The sequence below is a fragment of the Halichoeres trimaculatus genome, unplaced genomic scaffold, assembly GCF_033239565.1.
Source record: "Halichoeres trimaculatus isolate MK-OKI-2021-1 unplaced genomic scaffold, fHalTri1.1 fHalTri1_scaffold_12, whole genome shotgun sequence".
Taxonomy (NCBI): domain Eukaryota; kingdom Metazoa; phylum Chordata; class Actinopteri; order Labriformes; family Labridae; genus Halichoeres; species Halichoeres trimaculatus.
In genome coordinates this window covers 19,654,436-19,675,614 of record NW_027437190.1, presented here as the reverse complement: position 1 = coordinate 19,675,614, position 21,179 = coordinate 19,654,436, and the positions used below count along the sequence as shown (strand labels likewise).

Genomic DNA, 21,179 nt, shown 5'->3' with positions numbered 1-21,179 from the left:
CGCTAAGACTCCAGATGAGTCACTCCTCACTTCAAAGATGGTAATTGCACTTATACTGACTCAATTACCACATTTAGATTTAAAGTGTTTCTGTGGAAGTTGTTGTGGAGCAAGCTGGAGTGAACAGGCAAAGTGCAGACACACAACAACAAAGAAGGGCTGGGAATGAAGGGATTGTTGGGAAAGGACAACAGAATTGGTGGTTGTAAATGTCTGTGAGAGAGGGATTTAGATCACAGAGCGGTGATGCCTCGTCCAGCATATGTGATCATTTAGACCATTTCTGGCTGTATTGTTTGTGCTCAACGTCATTACTGCTATGCCGTCCATCTTCTGCCAACTTAATTTCCCCGCTATGTGACGGTTAGATTTATAGACGCATTTCCCTGCTGGGCCGCCATGGGAGGTGGAGCAGCACAGATGTGATGAAGCACTGTCCAGAATCCAAGAACTACAGTCGAGTTTCCAATCTGGGCCAGGAGCCACGTGAGTGTGGGTGGTGATGATGGTGAAAGCGGCTGAAACTTCTAGCGATGCTGTGAATAAATTTAATTTAACATCTGTGGTGGAAGATGTCCAGTAAGTGATGATCATCCTCTTAGAGAGCGGGGGGTTGAGGAGTTATGGATGGAGTGATAAATCTTCACACTTAGTTTGCAGATCAGTAGTGGTGATGTGAAGAGTAAAAGGATAGATGAGCAGAAAATGAAATGTGTTCCTTATTGATTCATGTTATTTTAAACACCAGCAATGTCTAAATTTATCATATAGGTTCTTTTGCAAAACTATTGACTCTAATCCTCTGTATTGAGGGTTGACTCTGCAGGATTTTACTAAAAAATTAAATGACAAATTTTACAGGAGAAATCCTGCTCAATTGTCACTTCTGGGCCTCTTTACATATGTGCGAGTGTCTTTGTCTGTTTGTATATTGATATTCTGGTTGTATCGGGGCGTTTCTGGGCGGGGAGTAAGCGTGGTTACATCAGCCAATCCCAGAGCACCCAGAGCACCCAGTGCGCAAGTGACTTTGCGTGTTTATTAGCAGTTAAAAAAGCTATCCCGAGCGGCTAGTGGACGTAACACGGAGAAAGAAGAATGCAACCAAAGTGAAACGAAACGCCAAACAGATCGAGCTTTTTACTGGAGGAGGGTGGAGCCTGGCTCGACTTTCACCGGCTTTGTAGAGCAGCACAGGACGAAGAGCGACGCGTGTTGGCTTTCTACTGAGCAGGTATGTGTCACATGTGTCACGTCTTGATTTCGGCCATTGAGACATCTTTAGACGACCTGGGACACTTTGATGGCTGGGTATGACCCAGTGATTAGCTTGTGCCGACATGCCAAGTCAAGTGCACGGCTCTGAAGTCTCTCCCACGTAGAAACCATAGACTGTAGTAGAAACGCGATGCTACAGGTGGTTGCTAGTGAATGTATTCGCGTAGCTGCAGTTAGAACTGAACCAAATAGGAGCCCAGTTTGAATGTTGTGTTTACTAACAAGTAACGAAAATTCCTGCAGACCCTATAATTGGAGGTATTTGATTAAAATCACCCATGAAAAAAAAAACAAAAAACGATTTTTTAAAATTTTTTTTTATCATAGATGAAAGTCATTCAACTATATGTAAAATAATAAAATAAACCGTGATATGAGGGATAATGTGTAGTTGGCTGTGATTTAGCTAAACAAAATAGAATCCTGACAGGTTGAAAAAAGCAAACAGATTTTTAACTTCCTGCCATTGTCTAGCACATTGAACTTAATATTCCTTGTCAAGTCACAGAAAAAAAACATTATTGTTATTCACATTACATCATTTACATTGGTGGTTGAATAAGATAAGGCAGGCAGGTCTTCTCCATGGAATCTCTGACATCTGCGTGTAACAATTTCTTTTTTTTTAATTAAAAAAAAGTAATATAGAAATCTTAAGAGAAACTAGTATTTTGCCACAGTGTCAACAGGCAGCAACGTGATGTGTCGTCACCTAATTTCTGGCACTGCTTTTGCTGATGGGGTTTTAACCAATCACAATCAAGTATTAATCACAGCCGGGTAATAACTGTCATTCTATACTATGCTTTACTCTGCTGTTGTTATGTGTTTCAAAGGCAGGCTTTATTTTTTAAAGTCCTTCAGTCACACTCCATTAAACTCATTATTCATTCACTGTAGGACTTTTATTATAACTAAAGAGCATTTTAATACTCATTTCTTCATACGTTACCTCATCACAGAGTATTAACATGCTATAATTCACCCTCACTGCTTATGAGACATGGTTGAGATAAGGCCATTAAACTATCATCACACTGCCGTCAGTTTGATTGAAATAAATCTTTTAACCATGTTAACATAAAGTAAATAACTTAACTTACTCATGTCGGGGATAAATAAAGTATTTTCTATTCTATTCTATTCTATTCTATTCTATTCTATTCTATTCTATTCTAATAAGACCAGCAATAGAAATATTAGCAGCAAAGCTTGCTCCAATGATTGGTGAATACATAAAAAATTCATTATGTGTTGCAACAAATTCTGTATCCGTTTTTTTTTCCTGACTAGATTTGACTCTTCCAGAAACAACTGGGTCAAATATCAAGACCTTCCTTTTACTTTTTGATTTCCATTATACTCCAAGTCCTCTCAAAGGTCAAGAAGTGTGTGTCTGATATAGATGATATCTCAAAAAAAAGAAAAGATGATGGAAGGAATATGCTGATTGGCATTAAAGGTACCCTCATTAAGCTACAGAGTGATTCTGGACTTATCAAAGATCCCGGTTATTAAAGTGATTTTATAAACCAAAGGCACATTTTATTAAGTATAATTAAGGTGGAAGCATGCTGGCAGGCTGCTCTTGATGACTCTCAGATGCACCGTTTAGAAACCTGATTTAGCTCCATTCAAAACCCTGTAATCACCGCCATGGACCAAATAAAATCACAAAACAATTATCCATTTCTTCTACCCTGAATGGTCTTTAAAGTGATTGTACTTTTGCTAAAAATAAGATGAGAAATGAACAAATTGTACATAAAGCTTCTCACACTGAGGAAATGTAAGTGCAGGCATAAAGTCACTCCTGAATTCATCAGATGCCTGGCAAAACAAAAGCCATAGCTGTTACTTAATGAAGCTTTTCATTTCCATCATCTTTTCTACACCCCCACAGGATTTCAATGTATCTTTTTGCTTGATGTGTGTGAAGTGCAGTGGAGCACTGTATCTACATAATTTTAGATAGAGGGCTCTGAGGGCAATGCCTCAGTGTTCAGAAACTGGCTGGTAATGAGTCACAATTTTCTCCTGCAGAGGAGTGATGTGTCTGTGTATGTATGCACATGTAAGTGTGTGTGCGTGTTAGTGCTGTGTGTAACGAACAAAGATAATTGAATGTAAGTGGTGCCTATCAACTGCGGTCGTTTTTCTCTACGGTACTGAGACCTTCCGAGATTTGGAAACTCATTTAGCCGTGCCACTTCAAAGAAAAGAAAATATTACGTAAAACTGGAAGTGTGCGCACCGCCTTTCCTCCTCTTCCTCTTCATCCCCCCCGGCTGCGGCAGTGTAAAGTTCACAAAAGACCTGGTGTGTGGAAAATGAATTAGGGCAGCCACTGCACCCTTTTTCATGCGCCATACTTGTGTATATGTCTGCAGTTAGATAAACAGGAATACATGTTTGTGTGCGTGCATGCTTGTCTCGATTTGTTCACATCTTTGTCTGGCCTAAGTGCATGTTTGTATTCATGCTAATTAGTGTGTCCGTTGAAATAAAAAAAAAACAGGAGGCCGTTCCCAGTCTGCAAAGATGAAAGGCATTAGAGCTGTGTCCAGTGTTTCCTCCCCAGTGTGTTACACTGCGGCTCCACAGGCTTTCACAATGAGAGCCCAGACAAAGACAGAAAGGAACAGAGAGAAAGAATGAATGTTACAGAGTTTCATAAGCTCCATTTCCGACATCAGTGTGGGAGCCTTTTCTGAGATGATTGCATCCAGGTCAGTAACGTTTCAGTGCAGAGTCCTGCTGGATGATTCCAGTTATTTGTAACTAATTACAGCAGGCGAGGTAAAGAAGTTCCAACAGATTAAGCTCAACTCACAGAGCTGCACAAATAGAATCTTTAACTTTTAATGTCATTTAGTCTGAAAATTAGATCAGCCCAAATAGTCGAAAAAATTGCTAAATGATGAAAAGCTCTAAGCCTTCAGTAATATACATCGTAAACCTATGAGTGTGCTCAAAACTAGACTGACAAACCTGACAAGCCTGGTGCTTACCTGAAACTCCTCTATCAAGAGAAGAATGTATCATATCATATTATAAGCCTGATTTCTTACTAATCAACCAGCTGTGACAGACTTGATTCTGATCGGTCAAACCCCCATAACAGTGGTAATAAATTATGCATAGCAAGAGCAAAATCATATGTCATGTCAAATTACTCTTCGAAGAAGAGAAAAGAGTTTGACACATTTATGATTTCACCTCTGCCTGTTGACAGTACAGCCAAAAATGTTATTTTCCAACAGTATGAGTAAACAATATGGAGGATATCCTGAAGATACAAGTATTTTTTTTAATGAGTGCTAAACTGTAGATGTGCAGTTGAAGACCAACTGGTCAACAGGTGAGAAAAGAAAACAAGAGTATAGAGACTGTGGAGAAACTTGCAAGAAATGTTTAACACGATGGAAGCTAAGTGAAGGAAACATGGATTAAATTGTAACCAACTTGAAACAACCACAAACTTTAACACATTACGGGCATTGGTTGAGAGAAACATGTTTCTACATCTATTTAGAGGTCACTTGAATTAAGTCTTCATCATCAATAGAAATGTTCAGTTTAATGTTAATTTAACTGCAAGTTGGCAGATAAAACTCTGGTCATTAAGGCTTATAGAACCGTTAAATCTTGCAGACTAACATCTTCTTTACATGGATGATTAGTGCTGGGTTTTATTATTCAGTGACTATACATTATCCCTCACATGTTGTTTTTATAGAGCATATATTTAGGATGTAATATGCAACTGTTAAAGCAGAATACTGTTCATGGAGTTCTGAATCCATAATAGTTGTTTCTGCTGGCAGATGCCCTTTTCAAAATATTTGTGGAAAGTCTGGAAAAACAGAAAAGTGAAAGTTTAAATTAGGTAATTATTTGCCTTCCCCTGACAGATTTTATGGTTGGAACGCACGAAAAAACAGGTTGATAGATGAATTAAAACATAGCATATTGGCCTGAAGAACTTTTATAATTAAACTGGAAAGGCTCTTATTTTTTCATGCTAACGTGACAGAAATGGCTGAAGGGGACAACTCTCCCAGCCTAATTAAACAAAGAACCTATTCATAATAAGCTATGAAATATTTATAATGTGTCCCACATACATATTCTCCCAATTTGACTTTAAATTATTACCTGAGAGAGCACCGCTAAAGACTAGCTTCCTGCCTTTCCTCACATCTTTAACCACTTCTCTGTTTTTCAGTGACGTGTGCCAGTTTCTGGCTGTTTTTTTTAGTTCCTTTTGCCGTTGATTACTTAAAACAAAGACAGACTTTCCTCCAGTCCTGTCAGAAGAGTTTTCCTCTCCTTTAGAAATCTCATGATTCTTCCTTGTTAAAAAAGTTGGTACTTGTTTCCAAAAAAGTCTGTCATTTAATTTGACATAAAGTTTTCCTGCTGCAGACTGTCTGACAGGGCTGCCTGATTAACATATGTCCAGTTTATTTAGTTGATTTTACAAAACTGTTTCCTCCTGTAATCAATAATTGCTGACTCAGTATAGAGTCCTCAACGGCAGTGGACTGTAAGTGGGATGCTGCTCTCCCAGTTGCATATTAAAACTGGCCGATTAAACAGCACGGCAGGACAAGGACAGTATAACTTAATGGCTCCTTTTTACTGCAGTTGTTAGGTGCTTGCTGTGGCCCCCAGCGAGCAATATCTTTGTATTCTACAACAGGGACGGTGGAGAATGTAAAATATTGTTTTTGCAGATTTTTCTTCTAAAGTTAACAAGGGCAATGCATGACATATTTTGTGTTAACAAGGGCGATGCTGTCCCCCCCTCTCAAATTGCCCCTCTCCTGTTAAAAGCCACCAGGGTATGAAGCAGAAGCCGTCGCTGTGAGGAATGAAGGCCATTGAGCTAAGCTTGTTGAGTTTAATGGAGCAGGAAGGCTACAGTGGAAGTAATGGCTGTGGGTGAGCTTAGCTACAGGCCTGTCAGGTACCACAGGGAAGGGAAGAGGAGGGCAAATCTATGCGAGGCATTGCTGTCTTTTTAACAAATGACAACTTTTAATTTTTCATGTTGCTAGCTGTGTTATCCCCTTTTTCTTCTTCTTCATTTCATTGTTACAGATTTATTTTTTAAACATTTAGTGTCTGCAGAAAAGTGATGACAGAAAACTGTTTGTTGTCTTTATGCTTGGGAAAGGTCACCTGTTGTTACGCATCATTACTTGTTGATATTAAGGCCCTAAATGGTTACTATGTTGCCTAATTGAGAGCAGACTGGAGAAAAAAGTAGTGCCAAACGACGACATTTAGCTCTGATTATGTGATGATATTAGCTATAGATATAGCCTTCAAAGATCATTAAACATCATTGGTTTGGTGTGTGTGTGTGTGTGTGTGTGTGTGTGTGTGTGTGTGTGTGTGTGTGTGTGTGTGTGTGTGTGTGTGTGTGTGTGTGTGTGTGTGTGTGTGTGTGTGTGTGTGTTAATGTTTGTGACTGCTGGTTCATGGATGGATGGGCTCACAGCTCTCTGTACAAAACGCTCACAATATGAGTTTTTGGTGCCCTTTTATCCTCACTGCACTAGTCACAGGACCCAGTGGTACATGTCAAATAACAATCAAAAAATGAATAATCCAAAAATAAACAAATAGTTTGTTGGTTACCTTAGGAATACTTTTTTAAAATCTATCAATCTACCTCTTTTTTCTTCTCTGTTCTTTAGTTGACAATGCTTGCAATTTTATCTCCTATACCTTCCCTTCTCCTCCCTTTTTGTTTTTCTTTCTTTCTCTATCATTTCCTCTCTTTGAATATCATTTACTTTGGATTCCTTGTTCTTTCCTTCTAATTTTATTTCTCTTCTTTTAAACTGTCCCATTGATTTCTATTCACTGTCTTTTCTTTCCCCCCATCTCTGCTCCTTCTCTTCATCCTTCCTTTTCATTGTATTTCTCCTTTCATCCTATCCCCTTTGTCTTGTTCTCTTCCTTTCCTTTCTTTGGTCTCTAATTTTTTGGCCAAGTTTTTTCATCCAGTTCTTTCTCCATTCCACTCCCTCCCTGATTTATTCTCCACTCCTCGCACTGTCTTTCCTCTCCTGTCCTTTACTCATGCCTCACTTTTCCTCCTCTCCTCTCCTCTCCTCTCCTCTCCTCTCCTCTCCTCTCCTCTCCTCTCCTCTCCTCTCCTCTCCAGATGGCTGCTCCTTAATCAAACTCTCATACCTCAGAGAGGTAAACACATTACACTGTCCTGATTACACTGACTTGGCGAAACATACATAAATGTGTGCATGTGTAGGCGTGTGTGTGTGTGTGTGTGTGTGTGTGTGTGTGTGTGTGTGTGTGTGTGTGTGTGTGTGTGTGTGTGTGTGTGTGTGTGTGTGAGTGTGTGTGTGTGTGTGTGTGTGTGTGTGTGTGTGTGTGAGTGAGACAGCAAGTGCATGAGTATTTGTATTCAGGGTAGACGTATATGGAGGGTGAGGGGGGCTATTAAATGTCAGCAGTGGGTTATGCTTGTGGGCACCTTAATGGCAGTATTATGAGCCGTTCCATCTATAAGAGACACACACACATACTAACATGCACAAAAATTTACACACACACACACACACACACACACACACACACACACACACACACACACACACACACACACACACACACACACACACACACACACACACACTGTATTAGTAGAGAAGTGATTGCTTAGCACAGGTAAAGAATCACTCACTTTTCTAATCTCTCACTCTCGGACAGTAAACAATCCCCTCGGCCCGCTGTAGCTATAGAAACCCTTTCTGCCTCGGGCCCTTCATATGGCCGCACCGGTCTGTTGTACACCCTGATACTGTGCTACTACACTTACCCCTGCCAAGTACTGAGGCAGGCTCACTGCTGTCATACATTGCTGCTAAAGCCATAAAGGCTCCTGTCATACCATCCAGCAGATCTATAAGCCGCTGGGCTCGATGTCACACTGTAATGTATGTCTAGCTGTGAAAACACTGACTTTGAGGTGAGCCATGTAACTTGCCCTGGCAGGGGGAACAAAAGCAGAGCGAGGCTGCAGCGCTAATAGTCTGGCAACCGGATAGTATTAAAAAGAAACAGAGCAGTTTTCACAGGGCTCAGCTGACCAGGCGCCGAGTGACTGCGGTGTGGCTCCACACTCTCTGGGCTCTGGAAACTCTGAGGGGAGAAACTGGGAATGTTACATGCTCTTGAGTTATAATAACAGTCTTACAGTGAACAAACTTAAGAGGATTCAGTTTTATTGACCTCAGGTTTTTTAGGGCAAGGCAAGCACTCAGGTATTCAAAGTGAAAAAAGTGATTTATGTGCTGAGTGGTTGTGCTGCAAATCTTACTGTCAAAGTTTTGGATGAAAGGTGCAGAATAATACTTGAAGTGCAGAATTGAATGTGCAGACCTTGGCTGTTTCCTATTTTTATATTTACCTAACTTAAATTTAATCACGTACTCTAATTAAGATCAAGATCTCTTCTGTGAGTGACTTGAATAGAGAAGAATAAATAGGAGAGAGATAAGACTTGCAGCAAAACAAAGCCAGTCACACTTATAAGCACACCAAGTTTAGTGTTTACTTTTACAAGCCTGTCCTTGAATGTGCTTTGACAGCAATTTAAATTAGTGAAATGATGTTATGTAGTGAGGCAGAACTGGTGGAAGACAGTCATAAAAAGAAAGTGTTTATCTCACTGTTTGTGATGAGTGGCCTACTATTATTCTCAAAACAGTGAAGATTGTGACAGTCATCATTCAAGAGTCAGCATGTTTTTTGTGAAGATCTAACAGAGCTAAAAAGAGATGTAGCATCTCACAGAACAGCCCAGGCATTCCCGTGACGCAGCCACTTTCTGTCTTCGTGGTGTTTTTAAACAGCCCTGGCATCCAATCCTCAACTTACTGGATGTGCACATGTTCTCCCAGCAACATTGCTTTTTTTCATGTTTTGAGTCACCTGAATGAGAATGAAATGTGAGATTGCAGCACAGAAATTCATACTCTTTGCAGAATGAGTGATGCTGAAAATGTCTCTTGCATCACATAGAGGATAATTGAGCCCTTGTCTTGTTTGCTTTTTAACTTCTTTTTTTTTTCTTTTCCTCGGCTGCCACGGAGAATCATCTCAGACCTGAGGAAGTATCTGTGTGCAATAAGTCTTTTGTGATGATAACAATTTACATTGTGTGCTTGACAAGTCCAGTGATTATTTGCGAATCTTTATGTAGAAAATGTGAGTCAAAGCTGCGTGTCATCCCCACCTTTCTCCTAAATATATCACAGTGGCAGTGAAGGAAAATGTTAACAATCCCCAATTTGAATCCTCTGGTTGTTTAGGATCTTGTTTGCTTTTGTAGGTCACATTAAAGCTAACCAGCTAGGAACTCCTCACAGGAGCTTTAACAGAGAATAACCAAAGTTTGCAGAGAATCGTTTTGTTAAAATACCTGTCAGGAAAGCAAATATCAGGGCCAGTGCAGGTAACAAAGATATATCCAGCTTAACTGTACTTGAAATCAAAGCTGCACAGTAATGGTAAAACAAAACAAGGTTCTCAGATCAGCAGAACAGGGTGCATTAATCCAGAGTGCAGGCACTTTTAGGCTGTCTCTAATTACCTCCGACAAGGAGGTTATGTTTTTGGGAGATTCTTTTTAAAGGATTCTTTATCATTGTGAGATAGGGCTGTTTTCACCATATGTGTATCTCCATGATAAATGGTCAGATTGCTTTGCAAAAGAATATGAGACAAGGTCACAATCAATTCTGACAGATGTAAAAGTTTGATCAAGATCCTGGCAATATTCTGGATACTATGAAATATGACATTCGGAATATGAAATATGTACTGGGTCATAGGGATGGGTACCTTTCACATTTGAAGGGATATGGTGCCATTGCCCGGTACCTGGCTATCGGCACCGGTACTCAACAGTACCTATTTTTGGTACTTTTTTGTGTTTTTGTGGTATAAAAATATCAATTTGTTTGATAATGAAATATATTTAAAAAAATCAGTTTAACATATTTATTCCCTTAATATATAACCTTGTAATACTGTGTGTACGTCTAGCATTGAACATTACCTACTCTTCCACTCCCTCACAGTCACAAGGATACATTTTGGTACCTAAACATGGTACCTTTTGGTTTTCCGTGAATCGGTACTTTTGTCAGAATTGGTTAGTACCTATAAAAGTATCTAATTGGTACCAATCCCTATTGGGTCATCATAATTTTCAACACTGTCAGGTAACAAATTATTGTACAAACCTGCAACTAACACCAAATTGTAGCAGACAGCCTGCTGAAATGGAGTATAACATTAAAATGTTGCGTGACAATCACAATATGCTTGGCGGAGGTCTGCGCTCTCTGAGTCCTTTTCTAGTTCCTTGATGCAGTGAAGACCCAGTCACCTAGGATGAGTAACTCTAAAAGACACAAAGCGTCAACACATATCATCAGCCCTATAGATGCCCTATAGGGCTGTCACAGCTGGAGTGGATTATGTTACATTTAGTGTGATGAACAAAAGAATCATGAATGCTCCTCTTTCACTCTTCTCAGCAGCACAGAAGAGGTACAGCACAGTTTTCGTGTCATCTTTCGGGGGCAGTATTCTGCTTTTTGACATTTGTACATCTAAAGTCCACTGGATTTACAATTCAGGCAGCCAAGCAAACCAAGAGAGATTGTGTTGTTAAAGCAGAGCTGTTGTCCTTGATATGTATATTTCATGTTATATTTAATTCATGTAAGAATGGAAAATAAAACTGCACATTATTACAGTAGACTCCAATAAACAGTATAAGCAGTTCATGTTTATAATGTCACTGAGTGAGGACATTAGAGTAGCTTTTAGGACGTGGTGTGTGCTGTTGAAGGCAGCCAGTGGCATTGATGAGAAAAGTATGGTGTGTGAAGGTGTTTGTATCAGAGTGTAATGGATGCTAGTTATTTTGAATATGCGATTTAGCAAAGATCAAACTTAAAATCATTTTACCAGAGCAGCACGCTGAGTCTGATGCTACACACAATTAGCCATGATGATACTGGCCTTCTGATGAGGCCTGATGAGATGTAGTGAAATCCTTCATGCGCTGTAATATTTTGTGGTGTGCAACAGCGTAGGCGTTGAGCGAATTAACACCATGAATATGGATGTTGGGTGAGCATCATGAGAGTAAATGTGCTTACTCTATTAATTAAATCTCCCATCAGTCACCCAGCAGCATCGTCCCCATCTCTCTCATCTCTCACTCTCCCCCTCTCTCCTCCATCTCTCTACTCATCTCTGTCAAGGCGGGCGCAGTGGAGTGGTTAAATTGTCCATAGCGCGTAAACGCTCGTTTATAAAAGCCGACAGACGTGGCGGTAGTTTGCAGAAATTAATTACCCTTCGGAGCCACAGCAAGCATGGGCCCTAGTCAGTCAGTCACGGTCCAGCACCTCAGAGCCCCATACCTGCAGAGAGAGGGGGACAGAGAGGGGGAGAGCACGGGAGAACTGAATGAGGCTTGCAACAATAAAACTGATGCAGAGACAAAAGTTAACAAAAAAGGAGACTTCTTAAATACTTGAAGAAGTTGTAACTCAAAAAAGGTGACATTTTGTAATTTAGGTGTAGTCTCAGCAACACCCTTTAGTTTCTGAAATGGTGTTTTGAAACCTCAGTGTGGCAGTCAGCAACAGTGATTTAAACACTCTTTCAACCACTCAAGAAACAGGCTAAGAGGTAGAGGTAAGGACAGGGTCAAGCAGCTATAACAGGCCCATCTGTCAATTCATGGTTCATCCTTTTGGAGTGGGATAGGTTGAGGTGCTTGTTAATAGTGAAGGTAGCACTTGCAATGAATGCTGCATGGCTTTGCCCCTTTATTACAAAAATAACCTGAGAAGTTGGACAGAAGCTGGACCATCAACTTTCCCATTTAATGGGCAACAGCCTAGTTATTGAAAAAAAGAATCTGAAAAAAATGTTGTATTGTAGTATGAGGATTTTTTGTTGCACAATTTTAAATTCTGATGATTTCTCAAATTGAAGTCCTTCATTTTAGTCTTTGTTTATAAGCTGGATTGAAAAAGTTGACATGTCAGATCCTTTGAATAAATCCTAATAACTGATTCACCTGTGATGTTCATTTTTGGGGGAAAATATGGCTCCAGATATTGTCTGTAGATTTCATTCTCATCATTCAACTTTTTCACTTGGTCTGATGTTCAGAAGGTGAACAAAAAATTGCAAAAATCAGGAATATCAAATAATCGCAATTTAAATCAAACCGGCACCCTGAAAATCCTGTAAGAACCAAATCAGGAGAAAAGCATATTGTCCCAGCCCTACTAACTATTCCAAATTATGAATACATCTTGGTAGGGATGGGTACCTTTCACATCTGTAACAATACAGTACCAATGCCTGGTACATGACCATTGGTGCTGGTACTCAACAGTACCAATTTTCTGTACTTTTTTGTGTTTGTGTGGTAAAAAATATCAATTTGTTTGAAATAAAATATATAATTTTTTTTCAATTTAACCAATTTATTCTTCGATATATAACCTTGCAGTGTTCATGTTCAACATGGAAAATGGCCCACTGTTCCACTCCCTCACAGTCACAAGGATGCATTTGGGTACCTAGATATGGTACCTTTTGGTTTTATGTGAATCGGTACCCGTAACTTTTGACAGAATTTGGTCGGTACCCATAAAAGTACCTTATTCGGTACCCATCCCTACGTCTTGGTCTTCTTGTAACCAAACTGGTGAGTCTTTAAAACATTCAGTTGCATGTAATACAGTGATGAGGTGTAGGGACCAGAGATTTTTTTGTACCAGCCTGTAAACTGGGCTAGATCTGTTTCGTAAATCTTAACATTGAAATCAGCTTCAAATGGACACAGCTGCTTTTTCTGAACTACTTTGGTTTTTCAACACTAGAGGATGCTACTTGATCCTAACATGTGTGGGTGTGTTAAATTAAAATCAACTAACCTCTAGCCCAGCTCAGGTGAACAGGGAGTGCCTCAGAGGAGGAACAAAGTACAAAAACATAATAACTATTTCTGTTTTGTGCTGCACAGAAAAGGCCAACAATGGCAAAGTTTTTCAGACAGAAAGCAGAGTGATGAGCTGAACTCAATCAGTGACGAGCAGTCGAACTCTCCAGGGCTGAGACCGTGATTGCTTGTCCAGGATATGTGCGGGGTACTGGGACCCCTGCAGCCAGTAGCACAAGTGGGCAGAACATCCAGTTCAAGTGGTAGTGCTCACCCAGCACACTCAAACCCACTAACACACAAAAGGCAGGTAGGCACAAAGGGGAGATGAGGCTGTAACACAACAGCAACAAGATTAAACTCAGACGACTTGAGATTTATTGATGAAAAGCCATCTGCTAGGAGGGCAGGACTGGGAAAGTGGGCTACAGGGACTGTGAGACAAATTTCAGGACGATCAGTGCATGCATCTACCTTCACATTACACACATGAGCAATAGATCCAAGGAGCGTTTTCACCCTGATGCAGCCAAGATGCTAATGTGATGCACAGCATAGTGACATCAGACTAATCAGAGTGTATTCATCTCCAACTAGACTAACTTAATGAACTTCAGCACAATCTGATGCAACACTTCTCTAACATTAATAAAAGCTTCATCTGCTGTCTGATTTGCATAATTGTTCAAATGAATCCACTAAAGCGCTGCTTTTTTTCTCCTTTAATAAAATGATGACTTGTGTTAAAGTGAGCTGTGGCTTGCTGTTGAGTGGAGAGGAGGAGGAGGAGGAGGAGGATTGGAGGAGCGGGATTTGCCTTTGGGCCTAAGGTGATTTGTCACCATTTTGATACAGCCATGTAATTAAGTGTACCATGTTGAACAAGTGGTTATTGGTTTTAAATGGATTTTCATGTGATGCTACAGCTACAGAGATTCTCTATAACTGTAGGGTCTGTTTCTGTTGTTTAACTCAATATTTCCTCTATCTAGTCTGCCTTTGGAGACACCAACGTGTTTCTCTCTTACCTTAATCTATTTATTTTTTACTGTTCATCATCAACCCAATGAAATTTATTTCAGGTCTTTTAATCATGCTCCAGCTGACTACCTTGGCCAGCCACAATTTAAAAAATGAAAAATAAAAACAGTAACCAATCACCCTTATAATATCTGAGCTCTGTTGGCCATTCACTTACTTTTTACGATAGAAACAAGTATTCAGAGCTAGTATGTGATACTTTTTAGTATTATGATCGGGTAACAATTTTCTTTTATCCATGAAAATTTAAAATTCTGCTACTGTTAAAATAAATTGTCAAAATTGAAATGACTTGGTTGACACAACCTCTTGATAGCCCACTTATGTAGCTATATCCTGCTTAAAGAGGTATTATTAGTCTACGTCATCATTAAGATGCGCACGCATCTCGACCGCAGAAGCAGCTTTTAGCTCCATTCATTCACAAGTTAGCCTTTTTTTAAACACTAAATTCAACCTGTTCGAAGCATCGAAATGTACAGATTTTCTGTGGACAGCTGTCAAAAACAATACTACACAATAGAGGCAACTTCTGTCAAGTTTCGACTGTTATAGAGCAACCGGTGTTTTGGTGTTAATAGCGACCATGCCAACTGGTGACTTTTAGGCGACGGTAGCCGTGATTAACGGCTAGTTAACAGGGTCACACTTTACACTGATACACTAGCGACATCTGTGTATCAATTCCTCGAGTCACTCAATTGCAAAAAATGATCAAGGAAATTCCTCAGCCTTGAGGATTGGTCTAAATTTGAAAATCTCAAAGAATGGTATTTCACCTGGACTACTTTTAATGCGGCACACAGTGGTGACATCATATTAAGGCCTCGTTTACACGACAATGTTTCATCCGAAAAGGCTAAAACGCAGTGTAAAAGATCTGCGTTTACATGGAAACGCTGAGGAACTGAAAAAGCAGTATTAACCATGCCAGGCCTGTAGTTGGTACTATAACTATAAGCCGCTTTTGGTAGATCTCCACCCAAGTAGAGTTGGTCCAATCATCTGGTGTATAGGTGAGTACTAAATGCAGAAATGGTGTAACACATGCACATTTTGTTGAAAGACAGTCAGCAGATTCAGCAGATTGAGCAACACAAGCATATCATGGTAGACTACGACGATCGTAACAACAGGACAGTTGTACTGTTGTAAGCGCTTTACATTGGCATTTCCACTGAAAACGCCGGCTTACTGTTTACACCACAACAGTGGCGACAGGGTACAGGAAAATTCCACTCTGGAGGCCGTTTTCAAAAGTTTGCGTTTTAGGTTAGCTAAAATGCTGTTTCCATGTAAATGCGAGGCCACAATACTTTTGCGTTTTACCCTAAAGCGGTTTTGTAAACAGCCCCTAGGTGACTCTACAGACCTCTTTAATAACTAAAGATAAAAAAAATAAAAAAGCGACTAGCGTTGAATCTAGGTTCTTATCTGGAATTCGGAGACTGATGTGAAAGCATGTATCAATCTGCAGCACCAGCTGCTTCTCAGCAAGCCATGCGCGCTGTGCCCTCTATCCAAAATCACTCTCAGACTGTCACAGACGGTGTCTCACTCGCAGCAGTCTCTGTCAGTGCCCGGTCACAATGGCTATTTAAAACGTGCTCAAGCATGCTTCAAAGTTTAATTCGTTTAGCCAATGTGACTGGCAAGACTCACTTCTTCTCTTTGAGAGGTGTGCTTGACTTGTCATGTAAATCAGACGACTATGCCATTAAGCAACCCATTTAATCAGTAAAACACAGCCTTGGATAGTGAAAAAGATGAAAAATAAAAACTTAATAGAGCTAAGTGAGCAGTTGTCAATTTAGCCCACAGGTCAGTGATGGATAAAATATCAAGTAGCTCTGGTGCTTCAGGTGCTTTAATACAGTTAAACCTTAACTTATACCAAATTAAAATGTTTATTCTGTAGTCAGATCTCATTGAAGTTAAGATATATCCCCTAAAGTAATTTGTTTTTCCACTTGTTTGAAACAAGTTTTCATATGAAAAATCCCTTTAACTTAACAAAAATTTGTTGTATCCGATTACTCGATTGACTGAAGGAATTTTCAGTAGATTACTGGAATACTTAAATACTCGATAGCTACAGCCTTCATGTAAAGACTAGCTCTTTAGCTACCACACCTTACAGATGCATTGTGATGCATTTTGTTTGTCTTTGTTGGTTTTGTAATTCTCATCTTGTGAGGATATGAGTCTGTCAGAGTCTTTTGACACCACAGGAAGGGATTTGTCTTTCAATCTCTGCTTTGCCTGTGAAATTAGAGATTTAGTTTTTTCATCAATTCAACAATTTGTGAAAATATATACAGATTTACTGCATTACATTAGATTTGGTGGTTCAACACTCTAATGCAGGCTAACTTGCATATTTCTCCACCACATACTTGTTGGTGAGGAAATGAAGCTACCCACAGGATCACGTTTCCTAAACTTTCTGCAGCACACTGCATCTGTGTGGGCCTGCTTAAACCATGTAGCTGGAATCTTATGTAGATGATTGTAGCATTACCAAAGGCACTCTCTCAATTGCCTAAATATGTTTGAGCCTGAATTCTTCTTATTCAATTTCCTGGATCAACGAAAACCAAAAACAGTTTGCTCTAGGTTCTCTGCAGCTTCTCTGCTTGGCTCTCTGGAAACTTGCAAAGAGACAAATTTGCTCATGCTGTGTGTGGCAATTGGATGTAATAGTCCATTTAACACTGTAAATCTACGGTGCGAAAGTACAACAGTGTGTGTGTGCTTTTGTGATGATATCCTGGCCCGTGTTTTCCTTGAAAAGCGACCAGAGCAGCTTCTGTAAAACAGAACTATCGTCATCATGACCTCTTCTGTTTTCCCAGCTGTATGTGAGCGAAGATGTGAGGCTTTTCACTGCTCTTTTTTTCCAACTCAGTGTTTTGTTGTACATCTGGTGGTCAGCGATGAGAGGAACACATGCCTGAGTCACAGCACGGCTTTTTCCTGCTCCATTTGAAACCTGCTTTGATGACCGAGGGCTTTAAGAACACACAGTGTCAATGAAAACACTTTGATATTTCTGCTCCAGCTGTCAGTTTTTGTCTGGTGGTTTTTGAGCTGAAAAAAGGGAAACCATTAGAAAATTGCATTTTTTTCTGAAGAAAAAAATTCACTCTTCAGAAACAAGTAGGCGATTAGATGGTGCTTAAGTCTTAATAGAAGTCTGTTTGATATTAAAATGAATGCAATTAGCCAGTGTGTATTTACCACTACCATTACGGCTGTCTTGTCACTATACGAGATAATTAGGGAGCTTTATTATGTCAGCAGAGTATGGAGCGAGATGTAAAGATTGCGCCTCTCATAATGGGACTGCACTGTGTATGTTGGAAGAATCAATTCCCCTTCTTTGTTTTCACAAACTGTGCTGTCAGCAGAATCCTAATTTCTCGTGAAAACTTGGGCTTGTGTGCTGTTTATAGATACTACACACATGCCTGATCCCACTGCCTTTTGGCATTCAGCACATTGTGCTGTTGAATGAATGTATAACCTGATTCCAGCATGCTACTTAGCTCTGTGTCTATGTAACTCTTCTCACTGCAGAGAACCAGGAATGCACAGGTCTTGATTATGCGTGCAGTGTAATCATTATAACCTTCTTTTTCTCACAGATGCTATGCAACATACTTATAATTCTTCATGTGAAGTTTAGGCCATAATCAACTCAAGATTGAGAACCAACTAATTTACTGTTTTGACCTCCATGTGCTTCAAAGTGTTTCCACAGGTTGGAAGATGGACCCAGGCTAAAGACAATTACCCCAAATTATAGAAGCTGTTCCAACAGCTTGTTAAAAAAAGTCCTTGAAAACTCACTGATTGGATCTAGTAGAGGAAGTATTACGCTTTCCCACATTTTAAAACATGGATGTTAAGCAATACTTCTGAATCTCCATATTTAACATGCAGATTTTAGACCGCTACATATTCAGCTGTTGTAGAAATGCCTGAATGTGTCTATAAACTGATCAAACTGTTAAAACTTAAAAGAAAAACAAAGATAGCACAAAATCTTCTCAAGACTTGCTGAAATGATGTAGTCATGGCGTAAGATTCTCCTTACTGGTAAAATACCACGTTGGCATGGCCAGTCTCAACCGGCAAGGTCTGCACATAGCTCTCTTTTCTGTGTTTCTTTTGAACCTGAGTAGAAAATTATAACACTTACAACCTTACATTTAGCCTGAGAAAATCCTTCCCATTACTATGTTTCCTTTGCTTTCAGATTTAGTAAAAATGTTTAAAAGCAGTTTAAATCTCTGGTGCATTTTTTTACATCTGAATTTCATTGGTAGAAAGCAGGAAGTACACCACCACCTGATGATATGTTGGTGTTTTACACCAGCTACTTTCACCTACAATGCCATGTGTTAACTGCACACAGGAGGAAGCAGCAGTAAACAGTCACTGAGTGGAGCCCTTGAGAGGTCTATAATGTCTTCTATAGATGATACGCCACTTTACTGCTCTTTGTTTACGCTGCACTGAAAGCCCAACTTTCATTACAAGACCATTTATTGTAAGAAAAAGGTTTTTTGTTCCTGTAATTCCTAGTGGTCTTGAAAATGTTCAAGACCATTGTTTTTCAAACCAATATCAGTTTGAGTACTCCTTGAGTTCTCACCGATACCAAGTATCAATACTACTAGTACGTTTGATTCTTAAAATTAAATTCACAGTGACGCATTATTTTGATCAAAGACAGCACTGTCACTCTGCCGTTAGGTTCAAAATTAAAAAAACACGAACAACTCTGTCTGAGTTTAAGATTTTTTTTAATAAATAAAAAAAAGTGAAAAATAAAAGTTTAACTGTCAACTCACCCTGGTTCATTCATGTTGTCTGACCAGGACCTGATGAATATATGCTGTGATGTTAAACCACAACAAGTAGCAGCAACTACCGGCGAAGAGGAACTTGCTTGACGTAAGATTTTTTTGCCTCGAGTATTGGCTGATGGTATCGGCAGCTTACCAATACCCTGAAATAAGGTTACTATCGGCCCGCTACCAGTACTCGCCATTCCTAGTAATTCCCTACCAACTCAATGTTTCATCAGATAACTTGCCATTAACATAATACCACTCACTCTACTGTTCCTGTAATTCTGGATGGTGGTATTGCAGGTGCTGCTTCATGTTTGATGCATTTAACCATTTAGCTATAAAGTATACAGTGTTGCACCCAGTGACCTAATGTTTTAAATGACTTCCTGGTTCTTCTTGGCTCTTTTCAAAGCAAACTCAACTGTTTTTGGTGGATATAAAGTTTGGTAGCCCAGCCTTCATAGCTGCGTAGTGCACACGGGTGTTTGTTTTTGTACCATGCAAGCTGTGACAATAACCCTTTCGACGATCATCTGTTCTTTTGGGGTGTTTATGGATGTTTAAGCCAATCCCTCTATTTGTGTGTAATGGTAAAAACAGTTAAATATTGCATCTCTGGTCTGTGTTGGACCTGCTCTCCAAGCTGACGTCAGTACAACATGGATAACAAACGTCCATAATTCAATAACGGTAAAAATCACATCAGTTGCACTTTTTGAACATTTCTGCTGCTCTTCACATATATGTTTCTGTCTACAGTTTTCTAGATTTCGTTGAAATTCATCTTTTCCCACTACCACCAGTTTATTCAGTGTAAGATAAGCAACAATTTATGTGGTGACTCACTTCCTTACTATCCTCCTTTAAGTGGTGAGGAATATCCAGCACTATTGTTGTTGATAATTATGATCGTAAACATGCTATTACACGCTTCATCAAATTGCTTTAAAAAGCCTTGTAAATGCTACCAACAATGAATCAGCTCAACTCAAGGTTAGACTTTAGATACTGTTTATGTTTAGTGACTGTCAACAAGAGAACTCAGAATCTTCAAAAGAGATGTAAAGCTCGAAAGGTCGCAGAAATGACTGCATCCTACGTACATTAGTCAGACAAAAACACTGTAAAACAGGAACTCCAGGCTTGCCTGGTGGTTTTGTTGCTTATTATTACATATTTTTGCTCAGAGGTGGTAAACCTTTACAGTGAATGTCAAATGAAAGTGTCCTTGACTGGTCTGAAATCTTATACAGCTGCAAACAATTTACCATTCCTGTTGTAAGCTGTACACACCTTATCATCAGTCGTTTAAATAGTGTTTACCCGCTTGTCAAATCTGGAGTAGCATTTGTGATTATCCCTTTAGGGTGTTTACGCATATTTCACACTTGTTAGTATGAGGAGAAGGTGTCATTTTAATTGCTCCTTTTTTCTTTGATGTGCACTATAATCTGTAATATTCATTCCCATGTGTTTTTAAATGTGTCCTCACATGACCAGAATATCAGATGTCTTAAGTTTTTTTTGACACAATGTGTTGTAGCTTCCCAGTTTTTATGTGTTGCATTGGAAGACACTTTGTTGGTTCATCTCTCTGTAGAATGTGTCATTGTGGTTAAGTGTGTAAGTCCATGGGGGAAGATGATAGAGATGTGGTGACCAACACACCCAGATGTACATACAATAGAACAAAGACAGCGTTTTGTGTTTGCTGCATGGTCTCTTAAATAGTTTAATTACCCGCATGAACAAAAAGCCCTTATCTTTGAGGTGCTTTTGTGTTTGCATTCTGTTCCCGTGCCTCTTTTCCACTGCAGTGAACTTGCATTGTCTGCCGGCCCCTCGTCTCCCTCTTACACACATGCACACACACGCACTCACACAAACACACACACACACAGCTGCAGTCAGAGGGCAGAGCAGCCTTTTCATGCATGGCTCACTGTGCTTATGTAAGAGCACTACTTAAACCTGGTTAC

The 21,179-nt window shown here is 39.6% G+C and overlaps 1 protein-coding gene across 1 annotated transcript in view; it reads left to right on the top strand.

The window, feature by feature from the left end:
- Positions 1–1,030: 1,030 nt before the first annotated feature.
- The window catches only part of LOC141800785 (RNA-binding motif, single-stranded-interacting protein 3-like), a 171,688-nt gene continuing 151,539 nt past the window's right edge, over positions 1,031–21,179 (top strand). Inside the window, exon 1 of the mRNA XM_074683569.1 lies at positions 1,031–1,234. The gene's annotated coding sequence lies outside the window, so the exon portion shown is untranslated. The remainder of the gene's footprint in view (positions 1,235–21,179) is intronic.